Genomic DNA, 13,157 nt, shown 5'->3' with positions numbered 1-13,157 from the left:
GTAGGGTCTCATCCTGCATACCAGATGGAGCTGGTAGACAGCTACCCTGGACACAGAATTGACCTGCGCCACCATGGACAGCTGTGAGTCCAAAATGACTCCCAGGCTGCACACCTGGTCCTTCAGGGAAACAGTTGCCCCATTCAGGACCAGGGAATCCCCCAGACCCGCCCACCCCCTGTCCCCCCAAAACAGTACTTCTGTCTTGTCAGGATTCAACCTCAATCTGTTAGCCGTCATCCATCCTCCAACCGCCTCCAGACACTCACACAAGACCTTCACTGCCTTCACTGGTTCTGATTTAAGAGAGAGGTAGAGTTGGGTATCATCCGCATACTGATGAACACCCAGCCCAACCCCCCTGATCATCTCTCCCAGTGGCTTCATGTAGATGTTAAAAAGCACAGGTAGTCACTGCCTTTGCTCTTTCAAGCTGACCTTGGTTTTTAGAAGGGGGGAGGGATGGAGAGAATGGAGAGTTGAGTTTCCCAGCGCCAATATTAATTACAGCTCCTATTTGCCCCGTTTCCTCTTGAAAACCTTCAGCAAAGGAGATGACCCAGGATATTCAAGCGATTTCCGCCTGGGCACTGTTACAGACGGCCAAATCCCGGCTATGTCCGGTAAATTTTGGACGTTTGGCAACCCTACTTTAAGACTGTCCATGTGTCCTGATTTTTTTATGCTGAAGAACCGCTCCCAAATTGATCACACAGCCCTAGCAACATTACTGGAGGACATTACCGCCAAGCCAAAAACTTCGTATCAGATTTGTGCATTATTCCATGGGTCTGAGAAAGTGCCTTTTAAGTACAGAAACTGGTAACAGGGACAGAAATCAGCTATTTCAGCATTTCAGCTTTGGCCGGAAAGCAAACCTCTAAGTCTTCGTGGTTGCAAAAACTGGCAATGCCTGGGCAAAATGTTGGAAGTCAGAGAGGGCTGGGAAAAGGGAATGTTGAACTGACTTCATCGCCCCTTCCCCAGGATTAGCTGAGGCTGAATAAATTTTTGCAAAGTACGTAGATACGTGAATGTCATTGGCAGACACAGCATCCAGTTTTTCACTGCAGGGGAAGGGAAGTTTAATTGTGCAAGCAGAAGTCTGTTGCACAATGGGATTTCTGAACTGAGCGCAGCCCTGTCTGCTGTTGCTTCTTCTAAATAAAGCAATTTAGAACATTCATAAACTACCAGCTCACAAAAAGATATCATGGTGGTGTACATCAAAGGCATTACAACATCTAGAAATAATAAAATACTGTGCAAATGACCCAAGACTGAATCCAATTAATTCTCTAAATGCACCTGGAAATATAAAAGATATATTTTCAGCGGGGTGCAAAATACTTGAATTGCAGGTGTCTGTCTGATTTCAATAAAAACCATATTTCAAATAACTGGTGTCACTATACTTCTTTTTTGCGATCACTTTTAACCCACAAAGGGCTTCACAGCATTTACCATTTTACCAAGTAGGTCAATATAGTTCCATTTTACAGATGGGGAACTGAGGCTGGGACACTGCCCAAGGCCACACTGTGAATCAAGTGCAGAGGTGAGACTTGAACCCAGACCCCAGTCCAGTTCTTATATTCAAGCAGCTGCTTTCATTTTCTATTTTTTCTGCTCACTCCTTATGGAGAGATCAGGGCAAGCTAAATTTTCAAGGAACGCTGAGAAAACTCCAAGGGAAATTTTCAAGGAACGCTGAGAAAACTCCAAGGGAAAAGAGATGTATACTGAGTTAAGACAAACGTTTCAGAGAACTGGTGAAATGAAATCCATTTGCTTCTGTCCAAATATACCCATTTCTCCCTGAGATTAAGAGCAGCAAACTTTTCCAGCAGGGGGCCGGTCCACTGTCCCTCGGGCCTTGTGGGGGGCCAGACCATATTTGGAAAAAAATGAACGAATTCCTATGCCCCACAAATAACCCAGAGATGCATTTTAAATAAAAGGACACATTCTACTCATGTAAAAACACACCGATTCCTGGACCGTCTGCAGGCTGGATTGAGAAGGCGATTGGGCCGGATCCGGCCCCTGGGCCTTAGTTTGCCTACCCATAATTAAGAGTTTTTCTTCTGGAGGGTGGGATGCATTGCTTCCAATAGAAAACTTCCCACCCCAATTCCTGGAGCGATTTTGCAGAGTTAAACCCAGTGTTAGAAATTAGCCAGGCGCCAGGCACGTTTTGCGACTGTCACGGGTCTAATTGTGTCCATGTGGAGATCTGTGGATCTCCATCCGACTGACCCCTCCATTTCTCTTAAGCAGGTGAGCAGAAGAGCTTATTCACTGCAATTATATCCCACCTCCTCACCCCCTCCTCATTTAACCCCTACAATGACCCTGCGAGGGAGATTAAGATTGACTCCACGATCAGCCAGTGAGCTACTAGGATCAGGGCCTTTTCAGCACTGGCCCCGATCTGGTGGGACGCTCTGTCCCAAGAGACCAGGGCTCTGCGGGACCTGACATCTTTCCGCAGGGCCTGCGAGACAGAGCCGTTCCGCCTGGCCTTTGGTTTGGACCCGGTCTAACCCTTATGCTTCCCTCCCTTTATGGTTTTGACTTTTAAAATGAGGCTGCATTTTAAATTGCATTTTAACCTGTATTTTAAATTGGGTTTTTTTCTTATTATGTTTTTACTGTAATTTTACTGGTGCTAGCTGCCCTAAGCCCGGCTCTGGCCGGAGAGGTCAGGGTATAAATAAAATTTATTATTATTATTATGACCAAACGGGGATTTGAACCCAGATCTCCCAGGTTCTAGTCCGACATTCTAACCACACCACCACCCTGGCTTCCTAGACTTCTTCTGTTATGGGGCAGCTCATAATTCAAGTAGATAAATAAATATGGGGAAAGCAAAAATGTCCCTTAGGGGAGGATCTGAAATATTCTCCCTGAAGCTTCAAATTGTTTTATTTTGGATTGTTTTGTTTGATGCCTTAATGTGTTGTAAACTGAGTTTTTTTTGTTTAAAATATAAAGCAGAAATGAAATGAATAATCCTATTATACAGTGGCACCTCTGGTTAAGTACTTAATTCGTTCCAGAGGTCCGTTCTTAACCTGAAACTGTTCTTAACCTGAAGCACCATTTTAGCTAATGGGGCCTCCCGCCGCTGCCATTCAATTTGTGTTCTCATCCTGAAGCAAAGTTCTTAACCCGAGGTACTATTTCTGGGTTAGCAGAGTCTGTAACCTGAAGCGTCTGTAACCCGAGGTACCACTGTATTAATATTCTTTGGGGAGCCGCCTAGAGTGGCTGGGTATGTATGTAAATCATACCTTGGGATAACGTTTCTTCAGATTGAGCATTTTTGGGTTGCACTCAGCGGCGACCCGGAAGTAATGGAACGCGTTACTTCTGGGTTTCGGCGCTTGCGCAAACACTCAAAATGACGTCACGAACATGTACAGAAGCGGCGAATCGTGACCCGCGTAGACGCGGGTTGCGTTCGCTTTAGGTTGCAAACGGGGCCTTGGAACGGATCCCGTTAGCATCCAGGGGTACCACTGTATGTATGTATGTAAAGGTAAAGGGACCCCTGACCTTTAGTTCCAGTCGCGGACGACTCTGGGGTTGCGGCGCTCATCTCGCTTTACTGGCTGAGGGAGCCAGCGTACAGCTTCCGGGTCATGTGGCCAGCATGACTAAGCCGCTTGTGGCGAACCAGAGCAGCACACGGAAACGCTGTTTACCTTCCCGCTAGAGTGGTACCTATTTATCTACTTGCACTTTGACGTGCTTGTGAACTGCTAGGTGGGCAGGAGCTGGGACCGAGCAACGGGAGCTCACCCCGTTGCGGGGATTCGAACCGCCGACCTTCTGATCGGCAAGTCCTAGGCTCTGTGGTTCAACCCATAGTGCCACCCGCGTCCCCCCACCTTATTTAGAGCTCCTCTAAAGAATCCCAATCAAAACACGCAAAGCCCATGGGCTTCATTCCTCAATTCCGTCTTGAACAAACAGCCCTGGAATCAGTGCAATTCTCTTCCCTCCAAACTCAGCACGCCTCCCGCCCCTTCCCACCTTCAGTTTCATCCTAAGCATCATAAAAAGGAGAGAGAGAAAGAAGAGGGTTAGGGAGATAAACATCTCAGGGATGGTTTAGAAATCCTCTGCCCGTAATCTCTACTGCCTGGGGACAGGAGACTGCGCGGAAAGGTGACCTTCTTTGAGTCACCTTCCAGCCCCCCCAGTGCCTGGTGCCGGTTCCACGGTAAAGCGGCCAAACCGGCTGCAGGCCTCGCCCCGCCGGCCGTGACTCAAGCGGCAGCGCTGCCTTCCAGCTGTGTCAGGGGTCCTTTGCCAGGGGGTGGCAGCGCCAGGAGTCTTTAGGGCTTTGTTCTAGGGCAGGGGGTTGGGGGTCTCTGGCCTGGGCAAGGCCCAAACGCGACCCTCAGGACTCGTTCATCTGGACCTCTGCCGTCCCCAATCCGCAGCACGTGGTTTTCCTTACGGGGTGTACGCATCTGCATCGCAGGTGAGATGCGTTCTCCCCTCCAGTGGAGATTTCGCTTAGTTAACCTGCGGAACTCCCTCCCACAGTGAGGGCCATCAACTCTGATAGCCTTAAAAGGGGATTAGGATATTGAGAGCTCAGTTGGCAGAGCGTGAGACTCTCAATCGAAGGGCAGCGGGTTCGAGCCCTGTGTTAGGCAAACGGGGGTTGGGATAGATGACCCTTGGGGTCCCAACTGACAATTCTAGGATTCTGCAACACATTCAGGGAGGAAAAGGCTATTGATGGCTGCCAGCCATGACGGTTATGCTCTGCCTCCACTGTCAGAGGCAGCAATACTCCCGAATGCTCCTGGAAACCCCAAGAGGAAAGAGGGGCTTGTGTTCGAATCCTGCTCGTGGGTTTATCATGGGGGCATCTGGTTGTGGGAACAGGATGCTGGACTAGTTAAGCTCCTGGCCTGATCCTGCAGGTTCTTCTAGACAGGGGAGAGGGGCTATTGCCTTGATTTGCTTTCGTTATGAGTTTTGATTATGCCTTTTGTGGTTTCTATCTTGTATTTTTATGCTGCGAACCGTCCTGAAATCTACAGATAGGAGTCAATTTCATAATAATGATAATAAACCCTAAATATTGACAAAACTTTCAAATCACACTCAGTTCTAATAATGCACCCCCAAAGACGGGAGAGGGGGGGGGAAACGAGGAACCAAAAAATAGTGCATGTCTAGGTAAAGGGAGAGAGAATTGAGATGCGTGTGCCTGCGAGAATCATTTTATTTTATTTTGCTTAAAGAGGTCAGACTCTCAAATGTGCGAGGGAGGAAACCTGTAGTGAGTTCATGGAAAGGAGGGTGAGCTCTGAACCTGCTCTTTGTGTTCTGGGGCCTGGTTAATTAATTCTAGGACTGATCCTAGTTTAAATTAAATCATCCCGGATTACAAGAGATAGCCTAGCCAGGCAGCCTGTTCACTGAGCTTTTCCAAACTAAAAAGTGTGTCGGTTGGGGTGATCTCCTCTTAATCCCAAATCCTGCGGCAGTGTCAGATAGTTTGGGATCTTTGGAAAGGAGAAGAAGACATGCCGGAAAGGTCAAAGATATGTCAACCTGTTAAGATTATGCATATACAGTGGTACCTCGGGTTACAGACGCTTCAGGTTACAGACGCTTCAGGTTACAAACTCCGCTAACCCAGAACTAGTACCTTGGGTTAAGAACTTTGCTTCAGGATGAGAACAGAAATTGTGCTCTGGCGGCGCGGTGGCAGCAAGGAGGCCCCATTAGCGAAAATGGTAAAAAGGTAAAGGGACCCCTGACCATTAGGTCCAGTTGTGACCGACTCTGGGGTTGCGGCGCTCATCTCGCTTTACTGGCCGAGGGAGCCGGCGTACAGCTGGTCATGTGGCCAGCAGGACTAAGCCGCTTCTGGCGAACCAGAGCAGTGCACTGAAACGCCGTTTACCTTCCCGCCAGAGCAATACCTATTTATCTACTTGCACTTTGACGTCCTTTCGAACTGCTAGGTTGGCAGGAGCAGGGACCGAGCAACGGGAGCTCACCCCGTCGTGGGTATTCGAACCACCAACCTTCTGATCAGCAAGTCCTAGGCTCTGTGGTTTAACCCACAGCGCCACCCGTGTCCAGTTTCAGGTTCAGAACGGACCTCCAGAACGAATTAAGTCCTTAACCCAATGTACCACTGTACAGTGAGACCAAATTATTCGAAGAGGCTGCTGTTGTATCTCTGTATGAGTTATTGCTCGGCCATTGCCCGCTTCCAAACAAACTCCACCCTGTTCCAATGAGAGCAAAGGGCCTTCAGTCACAGAACTGTAGAGGTGGAAGGTATTGGGAAGCAACCAAGGAAACGGGGGCAATTGGCAGGTCTCCCAGCTGGCTCCAGCCCACCAGGCGATCTCGAGTTCTTGGTGCAGCATCTGTGACCCGAGCTTCACAAGCTGGGGCACGCTACTCAGCAGAGTAAACGCTACCCAACAGAAGTGGCAGGAGAAGTAAGGGACCCCTGACCATTAGGTCCACTCGTGGCCAACTTTGGGGTTGCGGCGCTCATCTCGCTTTACTGGCCGAGGGAGCCGGCGTACAGCTTCCGGGTCGTGTGGCCAGCAGGACTAAGCCGCTTCTGGTGAACCAGAGCAGCACACGGAAACGCTGTTTACCTTCCCACCAGAGTGGTACCTATTTATCTACTTGCACTTGACGTGCTTTCGAACTGCTAGGTTGGCAGGAGCTGGAACTGAGCAACGGGAGCTCACCCCGTTGCGGGGATTCGAACCGCTGACCTTCTGATCGGCAAGCCCTAGGCTCTGTGGTTTAACCCACAGCGCCACCTGCGTCCCTTATTCAGCATACACCAGGACAAAAGGAAAACATGTCTTCTCCCCTTCGTGTCCAAAGCAAAACAGCATAAGTAAAAGCTATACACAAACGGAAGTTCCCAGCAAGCTGTGCTGGAGTGTAAACAGGCATGTGACACACAACAAGCATGCCTGTTCCTTAAGGTGGAACGGAATATCCCAACAGAAGGGACCCGGGGGATAATATAGTCCAATCCCCAGCAATGCAGGAATCAACGTGGGGCTCGAACCCAGGACCGTGAGACCAAGCTCCTTGCACCGACTGAGCTGTCCTGACACAGATGCAGCCATCTTCCCCATCCTTAAAGGAAGCTGCTAGAGTCGGTGTTCTGGGCTGGCCGGACTTCTTCCAAATTAGGAGGCACGGCCAGAACAAGGACTCGTGCAAACATGCAACAGAAGCAAGACTCTGCTAAGGGCACGAAATTTGCCTGCTCTGAAACAAGAACATTTTTCTGGGGCAAAGCAAACTTTTTCAGCAGGGGGCCGGTCCACTGTCCCTCAATCCTTGTGGGGGGGCCGGACTATATTTTGAAAATAAAAATAAAAACAAATTCCTATGCCCCACAAATAACCCAGAGATGCATTTTAAATAAAAGCACACATTCTACTCATGTAAAAAGCGCTGATTCCCGAACTGTCCGTGGGCCAGATTTAGAAGACGATTGGGCCGGATCCGACCCCCCGGGCCTTAGGTTGCCCACCCATTATCTAAATTTCAGCAAACAAGGCGTTCCTTCAGGCCTCTAGACCTTTTCTGATCATTTCGCTGTCTGCCGCCTCTGAGAAAGTTTCTCTTCTGCTATTCCAAACTGCCCCTCCAGTTTGCATCTCATTACCGGTCCTGCCTAAATTAAAAAAGGAACCGGCTCACTTCCGCTGCTGCAAATCTGAGCCGGTTGAGCAAAAACATCCCAGTGGAGCTCGCGGCTGAAATCTGATTCAGTCTGCGTTTCAAGGCAAAGCGATCTAATCTGCCCTCTACACAAACTGAGACGCAGCCCTCCTTCGAAATCTGCCCTTGTCCAGGTTTTTTGAAATGTGGTTCCCCAGTAATGTGGACGAAAGCATAAGGGTTAAACGTACGTTCGTGAAAAAGACATGCCGCAAAATAATAAATAAATAAAATGCAGTGAGAGGCAGTGTGGTGTAGTGGTTAGAGGGTTTGACTAAGGAGGCCTGGGAGGGACTCAAATCCACACTCACCAATGCAACTCATGGAGTGACCCCCCGGGCAAGTCGCGGCCTCTCAGTGTAGCTTACCTCACAGGGTTTTTGTGAGGATAAATGGGAAGGAAGTAGAAAGCTGGGATAGAAACGTAACAAATAAGTAATATTACAGGGAACTGCTTTGCGAGGAAGTATTTGTTGTTGTTCAGTCGTTTAGTCGTGTCTGACTCTTTGTGACCCCATGGACCAGAGCGAGGAAGTATATTCTAGGCAAAAAGGGGCCTATTAGGAGAAATTCACACTTAAAATGCTGCTGAATGTGGAGAACAGAACTTAATACAGTGATACTTCTGGATGGGAACGGGACCCATTCCGGAGCCCCGTTCGCATCCTGAGTAGAACGTAACACGTAACTGTGCATGTGCGGGTGGCGTTTCACCGCTTCAGCACATGATGTCATTTTGAGCGTCTGCGCATGCGCAAGCGGCGAAACCCAGAAGTAACGCGTTCCGTTACTTCCGGGTCACCGCAGAGTGTAAACTGAAAACGCTCAACCTGAAGTATATTTAACCCGAGGTATAACTGTATGATGGCGTTTCCGTGCGCTGCTCTGGTTCGCCAGAAGTGGCTTAGTCATGCTGGGCACATGACCCGGAAGCTGTACGCCGGCTCCCTCGGCCAATAAAACGGGTTGAGCGCTGCAACCCCAGAGTCGGTCACGACTGGACCTAATGGTCAGGGGTCCCTTTACCTTTTATGACTGAATTGGAAAACCGAAAAATCGAGAGAAACCAGAATTTGACAAATGCCCCCTGTTTGCAGCCCAAGTTGCTTGGCAGGGGGTTGGACTCGATGGCCCTTGTGGTCTCTTCCAACTCTATGATTCTATTCTATGATTCTAAGTATTTATATGCAAAGACTGCTGCCTCAGACCATCAGTCAAGTTTGGCATCCCATCATGCATGTATTTTATGTTTTTATCTTGTACTTTTATGCTGTGAACCGCCTTGTGTTCTACAGATGAAGGGCAGTATACAAATGTCATAAAACAACAGCAACAGCAACAGTACACAGTCGGATGCCTTGAGGAGACCCGCAAGCGGCGGAGGAAGGCAAAAGCCCCCCCCCCCCAATTCATCCCCCTGCAATTGATACTCGGAGGTAGACTTCTCCTGAACATGGAGGCTCTGTGGCTAATAGCCACTGATAGGCTTATCCCCTAATCCAGGGGTGCCCAAACCTTTTTTCAAAGAGGGCCAGATTTGATGGAGTGAACATGCGTGAGGGCCGACCAACGTTGTTGAGCTTAAGTTGTTGAGCTTTTTTTTATGATTTCACCCCCCAAAGTTTTTGAGCTTTTTGGGCGGGATTAAAGTTGCTGGGCTTTTTTAAAAGGATTTTACCCCAGGACATATACTGCCACGGGGGCTGGCTTAGGCCCCCGAAACAGACTTTGGGCATGCCTGCCCTAATCCTAACGCAACGCATGCATTCCATAAATTCATTTTGTGCGTGAAGATCCGCTTGCACTCAATGCGCGGTTGCACGAACGCCTACTCTGAAGCAGTGGGGAGAAAATTTTGCTTCCTTGCCCTGCCTGCCCCCCTCTCTCCCAGTTAGCCATTGGCCATGGTCAAAACTGGCAAAAGAATGGACTGAAACCAAAAGCGATCCCATCCTTCAGCAAAAGTTTGCCTTTGCAGCATTTGAGAGGTAGATTGCCTTAGCCCCCAGATTAAGCAGGAGAAGGGATTGCATCACAAAATCTACAATTATTAACACATGAAGGCATCAAAGTGTGAGGATTCAGTGGGTGAGATTAGATATAACCCAATTATGTGGACCAGTAGATAAGCGTTGAATTTGGGAGAGGAGCTCCGGGTTCAAATCTGGTTCCTCTAACCAGGGCTCGGACCATTTCCTTCCCCTCGGTTTCCCAAATGTAAAGCAGAAATTTTATTCTATTTTTATTTGTTAAATGTGTTTGCCACCCTTCATCTATATATCTCAGCGCACCTCACAACATAATCTCAGGTGACCGGAGTGGCAGTTCGAGAGCAAATGTCAGAAATGTTTTCCAAAGCGCTTTGCAATCTTAAAAAGGATCACACACATATATTTTAAAAAAAAAACATGTCTTTACAAACCAGCCGTGCTCCCAGTGCAAAGCCCTTCATGATGACCTTGCGTTTGTGCCTGCTGTTTATTAATTTTTTGAAAAAATTATGCGTCTACCGAACAGATCCCAGGAAAGTTTGCAACGATTCAAATATGAACCGAGTGAAACCATCGCCAAAGCCCACAGGGCCAGATCAAAACCCACAATGCAATACTCAAAAGGCCTGGGAAAGGGCTCTGACTGGCGTCTAACGATCGCAACGCTGGCGCCCTTTTTAATTCTGCTCATATATCACAAGGATTTCCATTGCAAAGCAAAACAAAAACAAGCCACTTTTCTGCAGAGCTGAGAGGAGAGGAACAAGCAAGGTGTCAAAGAGCTTCGACTCACAGTGCAAACCTCCGATTTCATCAGGGACCATTAAAAAAGACAATATGGACAGGTAGAACAGACCGACCCAGACGCCACCAGAATCCCTTTTTTCCTACCTAGAGGGCACCAGGTTGGCAAAGGTACAGGTATGCACAGCTACAACCACATTCTACTTTCCTGGGTATTCTTGTTGCTGTTATTTATTGATTTATGACTCGCCTTCTATGTTTCATAGAATAGTAGAGTTGGAAGGGACCCCAAGGTTCATCTAGTCCAGCCCCCCGTAAAGAGGGAAATTTTTTTGCCCAACATGGGGCTCCAACCCACGACATGGCCGTTTACCAACACGCCACGAAATAGCAAAAAACAGATTTTTTATTTTCTTAAAAACAAAACAGGATTCAAATACAAGCTCAATAGATTGTCCTTCCAATTCCCCAATTCTGGGGTCTGTCTGTTTTGCTTAACAAAATATTCTAGGCTGCAAATCTGCCTCCATTTCCAAGCCTTGATGAACACAGCTGCACAATTCCGTTTTGTTTAAGAAGAACTAAATTCTTTCCGCTAAGAACTACTGCAAACCTCGAACATTTCTTTCCTGCATTAGGATGGTCAGGGCCCAAAGGCGATGTCTGGAGCCCAGCAAAACAGGGACAAGCTCACCAAACAGGAGGCAATACTCTGGAAGGGACCCGCGGGGTCATCTAGTCCAACCCGCTGCCTGCAGGGCTCTTTGGCCCAACGTGGCTCTCGAACCCACAACCCTGACCCGAAGAGTTTCATGCTCTAAATCGGAGAGGAGTTGGAAGGGCTCTCCCGGGGTCATCTAGTCCAGCCCCCCTGAAATGCAGGAGAGTTTTCTGTTTTTTAAAAAGGAAGATTTTAAAGAGCACCCATAATTTTTGGCATGGGGAACACCCACAAACCCACAGAGACAGAAAGAGGACTCTGGGTGTTGTTGGAAGGAGACGGAGAGAAATGCAAGGGATGGGGGGGATAGCTCACCTAGTAGCAGGGAATATGACTTATCAGGGTTGCGAGTTCGAGACTCACGTGGGCAAAAGATTCCTGCCTTGCAGGGGGGGTTGGACTTGATGACCCGGGTGGGTCTCTTCCAACCTTACCATTCAGTGATTCTGTCCATTCTCCCACCACCCACACCAAGAAGCCCCCAAACACACCGTGGGTGTAGCCAGGATTTATGTTAAAGGGGGGCAGGTAGCCAGGAATTACTATTTATTGGGGAGTGGGCAGGACGCCCACCTCTCCATATCCTCTCTCTGGCGCTGCCTAGCAGATTCGGAAGGAAAAGTCTCAACAGAAGTTTGTTGAAACAGCAGTTGTTACAAATTACTTTCTCTTGACCCCAAAACAAACTTTCGACTTTTAGTTAAGTATTTTATTTACTTGATTTGGGCGGAGGAGGCAGCTGCCCCCAGGCTACGCCCATGCCCCCCCCCCGACCAACCGTTTGGCAAGAGGCGAGGGTGCCCACCTGGGAAAAAGGAGGCGCCGTCGAGGGAGGACGCGGCTCTCTTTTCGGGGTGCCAGGCGCCGTCGGATCCCCCCCTGCTGTTCCTCTCCGTCCTCCTCCCGGGCTTGGCAAGGGCTGCGATCCGCCTGCCTCCAAGCCAGGCGAGCCGAGTCTCCGCAGAAGCAGCTGCCCCTGGCGCGCTCCTCGGGCGCGCAGCTTCCGCGGGGAGGAGCCGCGTCGCCCCCGCGGCCAGCGGCGGGGCCGGCGCAGGTGCCTCCCTTCCGGGACCAATGGCAGCAGCAGGGGGAGGAGTTGCGCACACCTGGAGGAAGCCAGGCCCCCTCACCTGGCCAGGGCGCACTCACCTGGGCGCATCCCCTCGGAGCTTGCCGCTCATGTCCCGCACCAAGGAGACTTCTCCGCAGGACCAGACACGGCGGCGTCGAGTTACCTACCTCTCACCTGGCCGGGGAGGTCTCCCTGTGCGCCTCACCTGAGTCAGGGCCCTTACCTGTCCCGGACCACGCCCCTCCGCGCTCTCCTGGTTCTCCGCACCTTCCATCAGCCAGGACGCAGCCCCGGGCCTGCGCGCCCTTGGCTGCAGGGGCCGCAGATCCCAGCTCAGGGGTGCCCAAACTTTTTTCAAAGATGAAGTGAACATGCGTGAGTGAGGGCTGACGGAAGTTGTTGACCTTTTTTCAGGATTGAAGTTGTTGAGCTTTTTTGGTGATTTTACCCCAGGAAATAAATAGCCACAGGGACCAGGTTAACTATTAGTAGTAGTAAAGGTAAAGGGACCCCTGACCATTAGGTCCAGTCATGGCCAACTCTGGGGTTGTGCCGCTCATCTCGCTTTAATGGCCGAGGGAGCCGGCGTACAGCTTCCGGGTCATGTGGCCAGCATGACTAAGCCGCTTCTGGCGAACCAGAGCAGCGCACGGAAACGCCATTTACCTTCCCGCCTGAGTGGTACCTATTTATCTACTTGCACTTTTGACGTGCTTTCGAACTGCTAGGTTGGCAGGAGCAGGGACCGAGCAACGGGAACTCACCCCATCGCGGGGATTCGAACCGCCGGCCTTCTGTGTCCCTGAGGAGGAGGAGGAGGAGGAGGAGTATTATAAATTGTTGTTGTTTAGTCGTGTCCGACTATTCATGACCCCCCTGG

At 49.7% G+C, this 13,157-nt stretch overlaps 1 protein-coding gene across 2 annotated transcripts in view; it reads right to left on the bottom strand.

Annotated features, from left to right (window-relative positions):
- The window catches only part of IRF5 (interferon regulatory factor 5), a 42,929-nt gene extending 30,422 nt beyond the window's left edge, over nt 1-12,507 (bottom strand). The window contains exon 1 of one of the 2 annotated variants that reach the window (XM_083461397.1): nt 12,355-12,507. The gene's annotated coding sequence lies outside the window, so the exon portion shown is untranslated. Of the gene's footprint in view, nt 1-12,010; nt 12,256-12,354 lie in introns of those variants that run through there. The other variant, XM_083461395.1, reaches the window with a different exon arrangement.
- Between the last annotated feature and the right edge of the window lie 650 nt (nt 12,508-13,157).

The sequence above is a fragment of the Podarcis liolepis genome (assembly GCF_965112155.1).
Source record: "Podarcis liolepis genome assembly, chromosome: 10".
In the NCBI taxonomy this organism is placed as follows: domain Eukaryota; kingdom Metazoa; phylum Chordata; class Lepidosauria; order Squamata; family Lacertidae; genus Podarcis; species Podarcis liolepis.
Note: the sequence above shows the minus strand (reverse complement) of the source record. Positions and strands in the feature narration are given on the sequence as shown.